The sequence below is a fragment of the Panthera pardus genome, unplaced genomic scaffold (assembly GCF_024362965.1).
Source record: "Panthera pardus isolate Hobbes unplaced genomic scaffold, ASM2436296v1 HiC_scaffold_13, whole genome shotgun sequence".
NCBI classification, from domain to species: domain Eukaryota; kingdom Metazoa; phylum Chordata; class Mammalia; order Carnivora; family Felidae; genus Panthera; species Panthera pardus.
Genome location: NW_026526688.1, coordinates 126898389 through 126914173, shown reverse-complemented (window position 1 = coordinate 126914173; position 15785 = coordinate 126898389). Strand labels below are relative to the sequence as shown.

Sequence of the window (15785 nt, the reverse complement as noted above, 5' to 3'; positions counted from 1 at the left end):
CTTTTAGTTTTGTTGGTTGTTTCCTTTGCAGTGCAGAAGCTTTTTATCTTCCTGAGGTCCCAATAGTTCATTTTTGCTTTTAATTCCCTTGCCTTTGGAGGTGTCACGTAAGAAATTGCTGCAGCTGAGGTCAGAGAGGTCCTTTCCTGCTTTCTCCTCTAGGGTTTTAATGGTTTCCTGTCTCACATTCAGATCCTTTATCCATTTTGAGTTTATTTTTGTGAATGCTGTGAGAAAGTGGTCTAGTTTCATTCTTCTGCATGTTGTTGTCCAGTTCTCCCAGCACCATTTGTTAAAGAGACTGTCTTTTTTCCATTGGACATTCTTTCCTGCTTTGTCAAAGATTAGTTGGCCATACTTTTGTGGGTCCAGTTCTGGGTTCTCCATCCTATTCCCTTGGTCTGTGTGTCTGTTTTTGTGCCAATACCATGCTGTCTTGATGATTGTCTTAAAAACTGAAAATAAACTGAGGGTTGATGGGGGGTGGGAGGGAGGGGAAAGTGGGTGATGTGCATTGAGGAGGGCACCTGTTGGGATGAGCACTGGGTGTTGTATGAAAACCAATTTGACAATAAACTTCACATAAAAAAAAAACCGTGTGATCATACCCTTTAACATGACAGGAAAAAGGATACTAACAGGGCACATGTCAATAAGTGAAATGAGTGCCTAAAAAGTAGCCTTAGTGTTGTCTTGCTCTCCAAGCAGTTTTAAACAAAGCTGAATGCTGTACCAGTGAAATATATTAGCTCTCTTTTTTGCAAGAAACGTCACAAAAGAAGCAAAAAGTAACACAAGCCACTATATAAAGTTTCTACTTTCATTCAAACAGGCAAATGTTAATATTGAATTGTCTACGTTAATACCTCTGATCATGTAAGTCTTATGTGTGACATCTGCCACCAGGGGAAATCATGTTCATCCATTTCAAGGTACGCTAGGGCTCCTCAGGGGAATCTCCTCTCATAGGGCCGTTCTATATCCTTAGAAAACATTTCAAACTAGAAACTTTGATAGATATTCTAACTGAGCTGTTCCCAGTAGTGGTGTTTTTCAATAACATAGTAGAGTACCTAATGGAACGTAATGAAAAAGATCAACAATAAAATGGACAATTTCAGAAAAAGAAAAAAACCCACCTGACAAGGTTTCTTTCTGCTTATGAGTTACCACTTCACAGAGCAAGCACTGTGGAGTGTATGTGAGCATTCATAGTTTCAGCTTCAGAACAAAGAATAAGTCTAAAAAGGTAAAAATGAAAATGTGTGCTGTTCTGCCACAGTGTAGCTGAGAGTTATAAAGGCCCTGTGAACAATATTGAGTTTGGGGTGGTACAATCACATCACCAAAGATTTACCTTCACTCTGTAAACTCAATATAGGGCAATAACAGTCTATTACAAGCAGAGCAATACAACATCAAAGGAATGTTTAAAAGAACTAGACAGAACCTTTAAATCACCAGAATTGAGTTATCTTCCCCCAAAGGAAGCACCATGGGAGAGATCTTAGCAGGGTTCTTCAAGAGGTATTACTAATTTACCATAAGTTATATTTAATACATTTTTTAAACGTGTTTGTAATCTCTCTCCACTTTTTAGAGCACAGAGCAATAAATTAAAAGAGAAACAGTCCCCAAAGAGCAAGAGAGTGGGAGAAAAAATGACAAAAGTTTTATTTTGGGGAGGAGGGTTAGCGTTTCAAATAATTCTCCCATAGCTGAAAAGTCTGTGTAAGATCTGTCCTCTCCCACTTTCAAAGAGACTCTTCAAATCTGAACCTAGAGAAAAAATAGTAAATTTTTATTATTTATATTTATAAATAAATCAGTCTTCAAATTCTGTTAAAAACAGGACATTCATAACATTTTAGAAAAATGGTAGTAAATTCTCTTTAACATCTCCAGTAGAGAAATAAGCAATTTTATTCCACCTTCTTATGACTAAAACGAACATTTGAGAAGTTGAATTTCTGGTCTAGGTCATGTCAGAAATGGCAGTAGAATTTATTGTGGAGTAGTACTGGTCATTGTTGGCAGTGTGCTTAGTTTAATGATGTTTTGATATATTAGTTTTTTACATATAAAAAGATGTTAATTTCCTGAATGTATTGCAAAGGCTTATTGTTACACATTTTAATCTAAATCCAAGCATTTGTGTTTCCCATGAAGGGCAAATGGAACTATCGAGTATTATCAAAATTTTTCATCATCTGTTAATGTCTCATATTTGCATACATAAAATCATAAATTTCTATATGATACTAATAGAACTGCTCCTCCAATTCTTTCAAAACTTATACCCTTTTTTGCCTTTTGTTTAGCATTCTGGTTTTGGTTTACGTTATCTTGATTTATACCAGACATATGTATGCAAAGAGATTTTAAGTTCTAGATAATTTGTATCCATACTGGCTTTTCAATACGTTATTATTTTTTTTAAGCGCTGCAAAACACACCCACAACAGGTGCATGAAACTGCCTGTAACACATGCCATATGGGGGAAGTACTAGGGTTTGTCCCTTTTGATATAGAATGGTTTTATTGGTGTCATACTGTGTAAGCTTTTATAATAAATCAGATCATACATGCATTTATACTTATGTAGCTGGAGTTGGGAAATATTTAATTCATGTTTATAATGCTTTTAATTTTATAACCAGCTTCCTAAATGTCTTTACAGTTGACCTTTATGTTAAGATTATTTCCCTTTAAATTTCCCATTTACCAGATAATCTTTTTCAGACATTCGAATTGTGCTGCTGTTTTTCTTTTTTGGAACATGTTCTTCTTCATACTAATACTGTTCATTGAAAGGCAAAATTCTGATTCATATTTTTTATACTCTTGCCTGGGCAGGAAAAAAACTAACTTCATTAGTTATTTAGTACTAGCATTTAGTATTAGTATTGGTATTAGTATTAATATTAGGTGAGTTTTTTGGCATTCCATTATTTGCAACAATTGTAAATGTGATTAGAATAGGTGAACCCAACATGTGCTTGCAGGTCTATCAAGGTTAGCTTGTTTGTAGTTGTAAGATGTCAAATTACAACTAGGAACTCTCATTTTTTCCCCCTATCCATTCAACTTGTATTAATTGTATCACAAAAATCCAATATCCAACCAGAAGCATCATATCATATGTAGCTCTCATGTCATAACAAACACCACACTGATGTTTGTCCATTGGTTGATGTCACCATAGTGGTTAAAAGAACAGGTACTCTGGAGTCAAACCTGACTTTGAAATTCTGCTCATCTAGTTAATAGTTGTATGACTCTGCCTCAGTTTCTCTTCTACAAAACAGAGAGAACAATAATGTTTACAGGTTGCTATAAAGATTAAATCAGATACCATTTATAAATGCCTACTATCGTGGCAAATAATATGTACCCAAGAAATGTTAGCTATTCTGATTGGAAAAAATATGTTCAGAAATGCTCCAATGCCTTCCAGTTAGTATGATGAATATTATAAAGTTTTACCCAACCACAGAACCCACTGACTGTGATAAAACCAAATTAGAATGTTTACTCTTGTGCAGAGATTATGAACCAACACCTGTTGCTTAACAGTAGTGGGACTCATACCAAAAATCAATGAATGAGTAACCACCCTAAACAGCTATCACTTTCATAAGGCAGTTGGTTCTATAGTCTAGACCCGTTTAAGAATTGAACAAAGTCACCTGCTGACTATAATAGCCATTCATAGGAGTGATATAAAATTTAATGTTAGTGATTATCTGCTATGATCTGACATCATGTGTGTATTGCCTTCCACGTCTTGCTTGAAGGACATTTTAGCAACAATACTTAAGAATGTTTCATTATTAGGGCTTAAGTACCATCAATTTTTTACTAAATCTTGGCCCATAAGAAAACTACAATTCGATGTACCTGGGTCTTCAGTGCTTTTAAGTAAAGTAGAGGAGAGAATATGACTACTGTCAGAAAGAGACAATTGATAGCAAAGACAGCTTGCCAGAATTTTTTTTAATAGGAGAAGCATACTCTTTCAACAGTGAAGCTTGAACAAAAATTTGCAATAAATATCTTATTAAATGTTTATTAATTTCCTCTTAACATTTGGTATTAATTGGCCAACCTTGTCCTTGGGTTTTATTTGGAAATATCTTTGCTTCTGGACTGGTGTGTCCCTTTTGGGCCTTACCCACTTCCTATAAAGTGGCAGAAGTAGATAGTCAATTCACTATTTCCAGGTAAACTGCCATCACAATCTCAGAAGTCACTCTTCCCTCCTAAGACAATTCTGTGAGTAACACAGAAATAGCTAAAAGTCAACACTATCTTGGTTAAGTTATTAAACCAAGATAGTCATTTGTAAGTCATTGTAAGTTGCTTGTAAGTCATTAAAATGTTTTTATTTATTTCATTTGTGATTACATGTATTTATTTGGGCTTAAACTGAGTCTACTATTTTCCTTTAAATTGGCTGTAGACAGAATCTATGTTTTTCACTTTTTTTTCTCCCACTTCCTCAGTACTTGCTCTTCCAAAGCACTTAAATATGGCATGTAGTATGTTCTCAAGAACATAATGAAGGATAAGCTTGTCTAAGATCCATTAAAAGATCAAGAGATCTTTAATGGGTTGAATAACTTAATTTGCTATATTATTATTATTATTATTATTATTATTTTAATACAGATTGAAACCTTTACCTAAAGAACTGACAATACTTTGCCATGTTTTCAGATATTGCATGGCAAATATGAGTAAGTAAATCAATGAATTAATGCATGAGGACAGATAGAAGAGTTCCAACTTCTACAAATTATAGCCAATTAATTCAGACTAAGAATTTCTAGCCATTAAGACTAATGGTCTTCCTGACCTTCTCAAATACAAAATGAAATGTAACTATTACACTACCTTGTATCTCAATGGAAGTTGATAAGCAGGGTGAAGTTTCTACTTATTCCCAGCCTAACGACTATGCTGATCATAAAACAAGTCCAAGGACCTTAAATTTCAATGAAATGTGGCCAGTTGCTTCAAAGAACCAATTCTGCATCTACTACTCTTGGGTCTGAGAGACATATCGGATTCTGGATGTGTTAGAGGATTACCTCAGTCTGGGAATTAATCTCACCCCAATATGTCTTAAGATTAGACTAATCTCTTAAGGTAATTTTGGGTTAGATGCCAAGATTTTTCAAATTAAGGCCTGACTTATGAATACCAGACCATTCTCACTACTCCCACAGCTTAAGTTGCCAGCTATGTGGTGGCATATGATGGTATATGGTAGACTATTCTAGTTACCAGCCCTTATTCTATCTACGGTCTTCTGCTACTCCTCCTAACAAAATTCTAGGTGTTCTTCAAGATATGGCTAAAATATTATCTTTTTTCTCCATTGTTTCAGGGGTCATTTCTAAACCTTACCATTCACATGCCCATCGCCTCCTTCTTTAGTTCAGCCATTTATTTATTCAACATATATTTTTGAACATCTATTATGTACCAGATACCTTTGTATTTCATCTGAACCAAGCAGGTAAAAATTCCCTGCCATTGTAATGCTTGATTTCTGATGGAAGAATAATTAATTATTCCTTCTATATTCTCATATCACTTTATTATTACATTTGTCACATTTATTGTAGATAATTGTTTATGTGTATCTCTTACTGGATAGCAAAGGCCAGGTAACACTTATCTTTTCAATTTTTATCACCAGCACCCAGCACATTGCCTTGCACCATGACATCAGGGAAAGGGCAAAACAAACTTTACAGTTTTGAGGCTCCTTATTAAGTTTAAGTTTGCTCAGTATCTACGTTTTGTTTATCTATTATTACTTAAGAAGTTAACTGAAAACTTAGTCATTTAAAATAATGTTTATGTTTTTCTCACAATTTCATAGGTCAGAAATTTGGGGGGCACCTGGGGGGCTCAGTCGGTTGAGTGTCTGACTCTTGATTTAGGCTCAAATTTAAAAAAAGAAATCTGGAAAAGGCAAGGTAGTTTATCTGTGATTCACATGGCTTCAGCTATGGCTATTGTTGTGACTGGGGCTGGAGGATCTCTTTCAGGATAACTTCTTTATTTATATTTTTGGTACCTTGCAGAAACTCTTTCTTTTTTTCCTTCCTTCCTTCCTTCTTTCTTCTCTCTCTCTCTCTCTCTCTCTCTGTGTCTCTCTCTCTCTCAGTTCTCATCCTTCAGGGCTGCTCCATGAGATATGGGTTTCCATAGCATGGTGTCTCAGGATAGTTACACTTCTTACATGATGGATGGTTTCTAAGGGGCAGAAAGCAAGAACTGCCAGGCCAGTTAAGGGCTCCAACAGGAACTGTAACTGCATCATTTTACCATGTTCTAGTGGCCAAAGAAGCCGTGAAGACTGCCTGGATTTAAGAAGATGGAGAAATAGATAACCACCTCTTAATAGTGAAATAGCAGTTGAATGGATGACATTTTATAGCCATCTTTGGAAAATGCCATAATCTGTGATAGCTGTCTCATATATCTTATCAGTCATAATGTGTGTAGGGGAAAAGATCATCACTGAAGTAAAACTTAAATTGTTATTGAACAATAACCAAAAAAAACAAACAAACAAACAAACAAACAAAAAAAAACAAAACCTACTCCTATGGCAAAAATTTTATTTTAAAATGCTAAATGAGTGGTGATTTTAAAACATTCAGTAAACAAGAATCCTAAAAGCTTCTAATATCAATTTATTTTTTAAAATGCATCAAAGTCATTACAGGGGATTTACTGAGATTTTGAGACTCAAGATCTTTGATATTTAAATCATGTTTCTTGTAAAACTTACACAATTCTGAGTTATTTCTCAGATACGTATTTCTCATTAATATTTAATACAACTTTACAGTTTTAGTTGAGATAATCCTTGATTTCTTAGGCTATTGTGAGATGGTCCCCCAAATCAATCCCAGTAGGATTAAGAAACTCAAGCACACATCACCTCATTTTCTAGACTCCTTTCATGATATAGTATGTTATGTGTCCTGATTTTTTTTTTCCAGTGACTTACAGCCCATTGGAGAGCTCAACTATTTATTGAAGGAAATTTTTCCACATGGTAGAAGGCTAAAAAATTCTGTTTTCTGAGACATTATGGGTGTGTATATCAATTGTGGTTTTGTATGTATTCATATTTGAGGTGTTGTAGTTTAAATCATCAATTTTGTATTATGTTGCACAGAAAATTGTTTCTTGCTCTTTGTACTCTATCCATGTTATAGTATTTATAACATAACACTTCATATTTAAACCAGTATCTATCTTGGTTTACCCAAGGCAGCATTTATAATTTTGTTGTAATGTAAATTAGTATGAATTTACTTAAATGATCAACAATATTAATACAAGGCAAGACATTGTCATAATGCAGATATGAGAACTCTGGTTTATTACCTTAGGTAGAAAGCCCCTTTATTTATCATTCTCTTTAATAAAACATTCAAACTGAAAATAAACCAAATTCTTCTAGGAAGCTAATGAAATGTCTCTCTGGAGAAGGAAATCTACTACTGAAGAAGACTTTTTTTGAGAATCAAATTAAGACCTTCAGCCAGAAAAAAAAGGCAGTGTGTATTTGAAAGTCAAATCAGACCAAGGAGTTGGTGAAATAACCCTGAAAGAATCCTGTTTGCCTGTGTGCATTTTCAACACTGTAGGACGGGCTATAGGAGTCCTGTGCTGTTGATATGCCACTCCTGTGAGCCATGCAGGGCACGCTCTTGTGGATACCTTTCCTTCTGAAGATGGTCATGTTTTCTGTGTGCTAGATGTGAATGGACACTACCACAAACGAATTGATAATTGTGCAATACCACCTGAAAACTGAGCTCCCCTGGCTATACCATTACAATCAATCAAATCTGGGGTGTTACTGCTGAACTCTTTCTCTTATGCTGCTTTATAAAGTGTTAAACAAAATAATCAAAAAGCATTGTAAATTAGCTATACATTTATTTCCACTTCAGTATTTTAAAATCTAAGCTTTAAGTCTTTTCTGAACATTTAGAATAATCAAGTTGAAATGATTTAATGATACCATAGCTCGATTAAGTGAAACCTTAAGATATCATCCACCTTATGAGTCTTTAAAATGGCCCTCTTCGTATACCTAGTATCCAGATCTTGGTGTCTAATACTGTTTCCCACTAAAAAGAATCAGGACTCCTTGGAGAAATGGCTGGGTCCAGAAATGGGATAGGAAGTATGCAAGATAAGCCTAGAATATCTTATTAGACCAGCAGTGAGGCTGTTCTAAATAAATAAATAAATAAATAAATAAATAAATAAAGCATGTTACAAGACTCAGGAGAAAGCTTGAAGGTATTCTACTAGTCACATCAAGGACAACTTGAGCACAAAATAATTAAGTACACTAACTAGCATGATGAACAATTCCAAAAAAATTGGAGTTCATGAGTTCATATCAATAAGAAGTAGATAAATAAATAGGAGAAAAGGGAGTAGTGTAGATTAGATTAAAATGTTAAGTGCCAACTGGCAAATGAGGAGAAAGTACAAGAGTTGGAAAGTCAGCATTTGCAATCATCAGAGTAAAGACTGGATCAGACATGAATCGCTAATGGAGAATATATCTGGGGAAAAGTTTTCGTGAAGAGCACATTTGCCTGCTCTTAAAATGTCTTTCCATAGATTGATTATTAGCTACAAAAGAAAAGTGACATTTATACATGGAGAAATCAAACAGTATATTGATTGGGTGATCTAAACACCGTCAATGAGTAGTACACAGACATTGTGTGAATTTGGATGAGATATCCTGAGAAAGCCATAATATCACCTATGTAACATTCCAAACAAAAATACATAATGAGAATATAAGCATCAGTTGGTATCAGATATATGCTAAATGAGGAACAAACGTTCTGAAATAAAAACGGATGGGAGACTGTAGTCTTCAAAACTGTCAGTGGCACAAAAGACAAACAAAGATTATGGAAATGTTCTGGATTTAAAAAGACTACAAAGACATGACAACTAAATACAATACCACACTCCAGAGTGGACCCTTACCTAGAGTGGGAAAAGGTATTGGATCCAGCTCCTAAAATTGAAATTATAAGGATAATAGAGTTAACAAAGGTATTCTATCAATCTTAATTTACTAAAATTGTTAACTGAACTGTAGCTATATAAGAGAATATCCTACTGAGAAATATTCACAGAAGTATTAAGGGGTAAAGGACCATGATATATGTAGCTTACCCTGATGTGATTCAAAATATATGCCTGAAGAGAGAGACAGAGAGACAGAGAGAGAGAGAGAGAGAATTTGAGTCAATGATAAATCAAATGAAATAAGAGAGAGATAATAAGTGAATCTGGGTAATAAATATCAGGATGTTATTTGATCTATACTGCTTCTTACAACTTTTCTAAAATTTTAAAATTATTTCCAATAAAAAGTTAAAAAAAAAAAAAACACTGAATGGAGCAGCACATACAAGAAGAAAAACATTGCTGTTTCCCACTGGCAGACACTCCAGCATGTAATTGAGTATGCCCAAAGCCATTATGCAGAAAACCAGGAATTATTGTGTGCCCACATCTCAAATGAACCTGATTCTGATTAATGTAGTAGGCAGTCTTGGTAGTTAACTAAACTGCCTTCAAATCAAAGGCAGTGTGGTACAGGTCATGGGATTGGGTTAACTGTAAAAAGCCTCATCCTTAAGTCCCCAGGTGATACCTGACACACTCAAGCACTAACTTTGCAGGCTTGGGTACAGAAGATAAGCAAAAAGTCACACAGTGGTTCCTTTGCATTTGGCCCAGTGGCCAAGTTTAAAAGGACAAACAGGCTGTACTGCAAAGAAGGTGAAATGCTTAAATGTCAGAGAAGCATTGTTAGGACCTATCTGTATGCACAGCAACTATCGTGTGTTCCAAAAAGAAGAGAGTACATTTCATGAAGGGAAATGGGAATAAAAGACTGTATCCTGTTTTACCATTCCCAGAAGACTCAGAAAAAAAATCTTTTAACAATTTAAATGTTGTTGACTTTACTGACCTATGTATTGTATCAGTCTCAAAACCAAGGGAAAATATACAAAGTGTTTATCTATTTCTCAGCTGGGGGCACAACAGGGAAGCCAATCAGCATTAGTCTTCCCTTGTAAAGGGCGGCATCTACTTTCTAATACATTTCAATACATCACTAGGAGCTATAAACCTTGACTGATTCTTTTGCCTTGTATGTTCTCCACTAAAGGCTTTAATGAAAGTCTGGTAAAAGATCGTTTCATCTAAAAGATATGTCAAATAAAACTTTTTTTTTTCCTTTCTGACAAGATGATCTATTTTTTCTAATTTTATCTTTTAAAAGTATATTTCCTGTACATATGGAATTATTTAGCTAAAACTATTGGTATAGTAAATTGACTTTAAAAAAATTTAATGTTTATTTATTTTTGAGAGAGAGAGACCGACAGAGTGTGAGTGGGGGAGGGGCAGGGAGAGAGGGAGACACAGAATCGGAAGCAGGCTCCAGGCTCTGAGCTGTCAGCACACAGCCTGACGCGAGGCTCGAACCCACCAACCGTGAGATCATGACCTGAGCCAAAGTTGGATGCTTAACCAACTGAGCCACTCAGGCACCCCTAAATTGATTCTTTATTATACAGTGATGAATAATTGATTCTTTACACTTTTCTCAATAAACTGGGACTCTGAATCAGATTGAGAAGCTGTCTGAACTCTAGCAGAATTAGCAAGGAAAAGTTTTGAATACCTGAGTTAAAGTCGTACAAGAAAAGGGGTGAAGATGAGTTCCTGGGTGGCTCAGTCCGTTAAGCATCTGACTTTGGCTCAGGTCATGATCTCATAGTTTGTGAGTTGGAGTCCTGCGTAGGGCTCTGTGCTGACAGCTCAGAGCCTGGAGCCTGCTTGGGATTCTGTGTGTGTGTGTGTGTGTGTGTGTGTGTGTGTGTGTGCGCGCGCGCTCCTCCCCCACGCATGCTCTGTCTCACTCTCTCTCTTTCTCTCTCAAAAATAAACATTAAAAAATTTAAAATATATTTTAAAAAGGGATGAAGAACACCAACTCTCAGAGGAGGGCGTTCTCTGGCTTGCTGGGATTTGTGCAGCTCAGCACCTCCACACAACCTTAGATGTCACTCTGTGCCAGTTCTGAAGTATTCCCCTGCCCCCTTTATAAAGTGCTTCGTTCAAAACAGTGCTCTTTCTGTATCACCTTCTGACTTTTCTTTTCTTTTGTTATAAATAAGAAGACGGCAGTTTGGTTAGTTCAGTGAAGCAGCGATGGAAGGGAGATCAAAGAAAAGCCAGAGTCTTCAACTGCAGCCCTCTTTCTATTGCAAGGGGAGGAACGCGGGGGGGGGGGGGGGGGGGGGGGGGGGCAGAGCCGGGCATGTCCTAGGGCAAATCATTGCATTGCTTTAGAATTGTTATCTCTTATTTAAAACTTGTGAAACATAAAGAATTAAATTGTTAGAAGAGTTGAAAACATTTTATGTGAGTTTTATTTAAATAATAAGTAAATCCTGAGAAATCTGGATCTCAGAGTCAGAAACCCCACCTTTGTAGTCAGGTTTCCTTGCTTCATTAAGTCCCAATTTCTTAGTTTGTAAAATGATGATAATGCAAATACCTGTCTCATATGCTTCTGCAAAGACTGACTGAGATCATGAACAGGGCCTGGTAAATACTGTCAACTGGTATTAGTTATTGGTGTTTTCATTACAATTATATCAAGATCACTCAGTTGACTGTCCATCCGTCATGGTGATGGATCTTCTCAACGTACTTGAGCTGTCCTTTCAAGACCCCTTGTCCCATTATGATGTCCTCGTTTTTCCCAGGTGCCACTGTAGAGTCTAATACCTTTGGGGATTATAAGTTTACGTGTCTGGTTCTTCCTATTAGCTCCTTCAGTGGGGAGATGGTGTCTGTCCCAACTCTAGGCCTTATAGCAGAGCCCGGCCTGCACTCAACCCAGCATTTGCTAACATCTATTTGGCACCAACCAGTGCTAGGTCTTCCTGTAAGCACCTAACCTGTACAGTCTCATTCTCACATGACCTCATCCCATTCTACCTCTCTGAGTTAGGGAGGATTACAGCATGATTTTAAGTTTACAGTTGAGGGAAATGAGAAGGTGAAAACTTCATGAACATCACCCAGTAAGAGACAGAGCTGGTGGTTCGACACCAGGCTGCTTCCCAGAGAAACTGCACCCCTATCCATCTTGCATTTTGCCTCCTAGGGAATGTGCACTACACGGAGACATGCTCCCATTCTTCTCAGGCAAATGATAAGATCAAGGACATATGTTACAACCAATAAACCGAGCAAAACTAGCCGGGGCCTATGTTTGTACCTTGTTCTAAGCAGAGTAAGACAAAGGATGCTCTTCCCACCAGATCAAGTATGGAATAATTCTTAATTCTAAAGGTGAAAACTGAGAGCCAAGAGTGAAGCTACGTTCCTGAGATCACTCATTTGATTCAAGCTAACCATCCTCTGGTCCAGGGGCTCTCAAACTCTGACTTGCAACACAATTACAAAGGGGGCTTGTTAAAACACAGAAATAGAGACCCTATTCTCAGAGTTATAAATTCAGCGTATCTGGGATACTTGCATTTCTAGTAAGTTCCTCATAATGTTGGTCTGGAGACCACACTGAGAAACACAGTTCTAGTCAAAGCTCAACTTACAGTTCTATGCTATATGCCTCGATGGTTCCTTGGCTCATTACCTGAAGTCATACAACATTGGTGAATTGTTCTTTATACACAGTCATGCAGCCTGGTGTCACAGATGTCTAATCATAATTTCCACTTACAAATCTAAGAAATAATATTTCAGCATCATCTCCAGCTATACAACAGAGGCATTTTCCACGTGCCCATCACCATTATAGAATGATTCAAGTTGTTCCTGACATCAAGGAAAATAAAGTCTGATAGGGATATATGAGTTTGTCCTCTTGAATTGCTAGATTTTGTATGAGGAAATAGACAAAATTGTCCATGAACATTATACAGATTGTACACTATATGGATGATCATTATTCTGAGTAAAAAGCAATATAGCACTACTGGAAGAATAATATTTTTCAGCTATAAATGACTTTTGGCCCCACTTACTTGTTTCTCTTGTTCCCTTTCCCTGTCAAGGCAGATGGTCTGCTCTCAGTTCTCTGCTATTCCCGAAGAGAGATTAGGTCGTGATGAAAAAATGGTTACTAATAAATCTTACTTTGATTTCCTAAAATCTAATCCCTGGAGACAATGCTAAGATGCCTCCAAGACAAAACAGGAAGGACTGTCTCCCAAGACTTTAAAAAGATTCCTCACAAGGGGATGAAACATAGGAGAGGGTTATGAGTGCATAGGGAATACAGTCAATGGTATTGTAATAGCACTGTATGGTGACAGGTGGTTTCTACACTTGTGGTAAGCATAGCATAACATACAGACTTGTTGAATCAATCACTAGGCTGTACACCTGAAATTAATGTAACATCATGTGTGAACTATACTTCAGTTTGAGAGAGAGAGAGAGACAAGATTATGAAGGCAGTGGTCCATGGGTGGTGGTGAGAAGCACCCCGAACTCTGTGCCTGGGCAGATCCCTGTGAAGACAGAGAATAAATGCTGCACAAATCATTTAAGAAGAGAGGCCACAAGCAGCTTCATAGATTTGCACTCTCATGCAGTTTAAAAGTACCAGAAGTATTTGCACCTGGCAAAACATACTGGAAAGTAATGGGGAGTGTCACACAAATCGACAGGGGCCTTGAGATGAGAAACAAGGGACATCTAAGTGGTTAGCAACCTATATCGGGGAATGAGAAGATGCCTTCAACACAAATGAATCCTTGGTCAGATGCACACTACTGCAGTGCCTTAGACTATGTGACCCCATCCAACTTAAACACATCCCCCTCAAGATGACAGAGCACCACAGACTGCCCAAGATTAATTGCCCAGACTCATAGAAGTTAGTTTGAGCAATTACTTATGTGAACTGAGAATTAACTCCAGCAATTTGAACAGGAAAGTCGTAAGCCCTCATACTTAGCAAGGAGCCCCAGGTAGTATTTACCATCTGGGAGTCGGGGAGCAGTTAGGAATTTCAGGAAATATTTCAAGGAGCCAACATATTACTAGAAGCCAAAAATAGTTTAAATTCTACAGAAACCCTTACTAGATAGATGGCAATATCAGCATCAGATATGCTTTTTTTCCTTCTGCATGCAAAAAGTCTTTTCCATTTATGCCAAAATTTAAGTCTTAGAAAATTGACAGAGGTGTTCTGAGTGGTAATTTTAAAAACAGTGTCTTTCTGATGTTATTTTACTGCTCTTCTCCATTTTTTTAATATTTGTTCCCAGTACAATACCAAGGTGTAAGTAGAGAAGAATATATCCCAAGATTGGCTATAAAGTCATATCAAGTTTTAACATTTTTATTATTAAAGGCAGTGATCGAAATTTTTTGTTAATCCTTGTATAAATTAATATAGCCCATTTAATCCTTCCACTTTAAAGGCTGTGAATTTTATTTATCACACCGTGCCATCAGTATTTAGCTGTTCCTTCTGGGGTACAAATAGTCTTCCTCTCTAACTTTTCAGCTAATTACTGTCTTCTCCTTGCTGACTGGAGGACTGAAAATACAGCTACTGTCAGGGTTCCCTAACATCCAGGTAGACATCTTGGGAACACTGATAGAACCGATAACAAGCCATTTTATAGGGACTTAAAAGCTACTCAAGAAATGAACGAGGTCCATTAGACTTTCTGTCATGCATATGATGGGAAAAAATATACCACCATAAGATCCACTCAATTGTCCTGCTGTGACAGCAGTAGCTATTGTGTGAGAGAGGTTTGGGGAAGGTGGCTCCACCTTGGTGTTTATGCTCTGCTGGCTAGTGGGAGTTTCAGGTACAGCATCCTAACAGAAGGGGCTTTGTGATAGGCTATCAGTGACAAACAAGAGCGACAACGTACAGCCCAGTGGTTTGACAAGAAGGAGAAGCTCAACAATGAGAGAATGACCTCCTTCAGTTTCCCATTTCAGTCTGACATTTACTTCCTCACACAAAGCTTAGCTTGGTGTGTTGGGGTCCAAATCACATTTGAACCTTGTACAGAGTGATGAGAGTCAAGCTGAGATATTTTAAGTGCATTTCTTTTCTTTGTACCCTGCTTTGAACTGCTTTTAAACCTACAGATGTTTGGCCCAGCTGTCCAAACTAAGAAGCTGAGAAAGAAACGTGGAAAGTATGTTCCCAGATTAATGTTTTGTTTTCCCGTGTGTGTGTGTGTGTGTGTGTGTGCACGCACATGTGTTAAATATGTCCTGTGTTTGTCCCAGTTAAATATGTCCCAGTCTTTGATGTATAGATAAATGAGAGTCTAATAGATAAGCTTCCTTTTTTTTCTTATAAAAAGGACTGCTTTTTCCTGAAGAGCTGTATCTATTCTCAACTCAATAAATATTTATTGAGCATGTACTACTCAAAATTACACTGCCTCTTGATGGAAGAGACAAATGCAAAGATAAGCAACACATGGTGTGGTCATTTTCCCTCTGTAAGGAAACTGAGACATGTGGCCAAATAATTATGAAGTATGATATATTGTTATCAATGCCCTGTTCCTTACTGAGGCACTTCCAAGCTTTCCCCACATTTCTTAACTGGCTGATTCTACCTCCTCACCTTCTCACTTCTGACATATGACATCACCTATTACCTGAGAAAACCCAACAT

At 36.9% G+C, this 15785-nt stretch overlaps 1 long non-coding RNA gene across 2 annotated transcripts in view; it reads right to left on the bottom strand.

Moving 5' to 3' along the window:
- LOC109275820 (uncharacterized) overlaps positions 1-15785 on the bottom strand; it is a 190016-nt gene that overhangs the window by 15162 nt on the left and 159069 nt on the right. Inside the window, exon 6 of one of the 2 annotated variants that reach the window (XR_002084386.2) lies at positions 1651-1779. The exons of the other annotated variant lie outside the window; for it this stretch is intronic. This is a non-coding gene — a long non-coding RNA (uncharacterized LOC109275820). Of the gene's footprint in view, positions 1-1650; positions 1780-15785 lie in introns of those variants that run through there. 2 annotated transcript variants of the gene reach the window in all.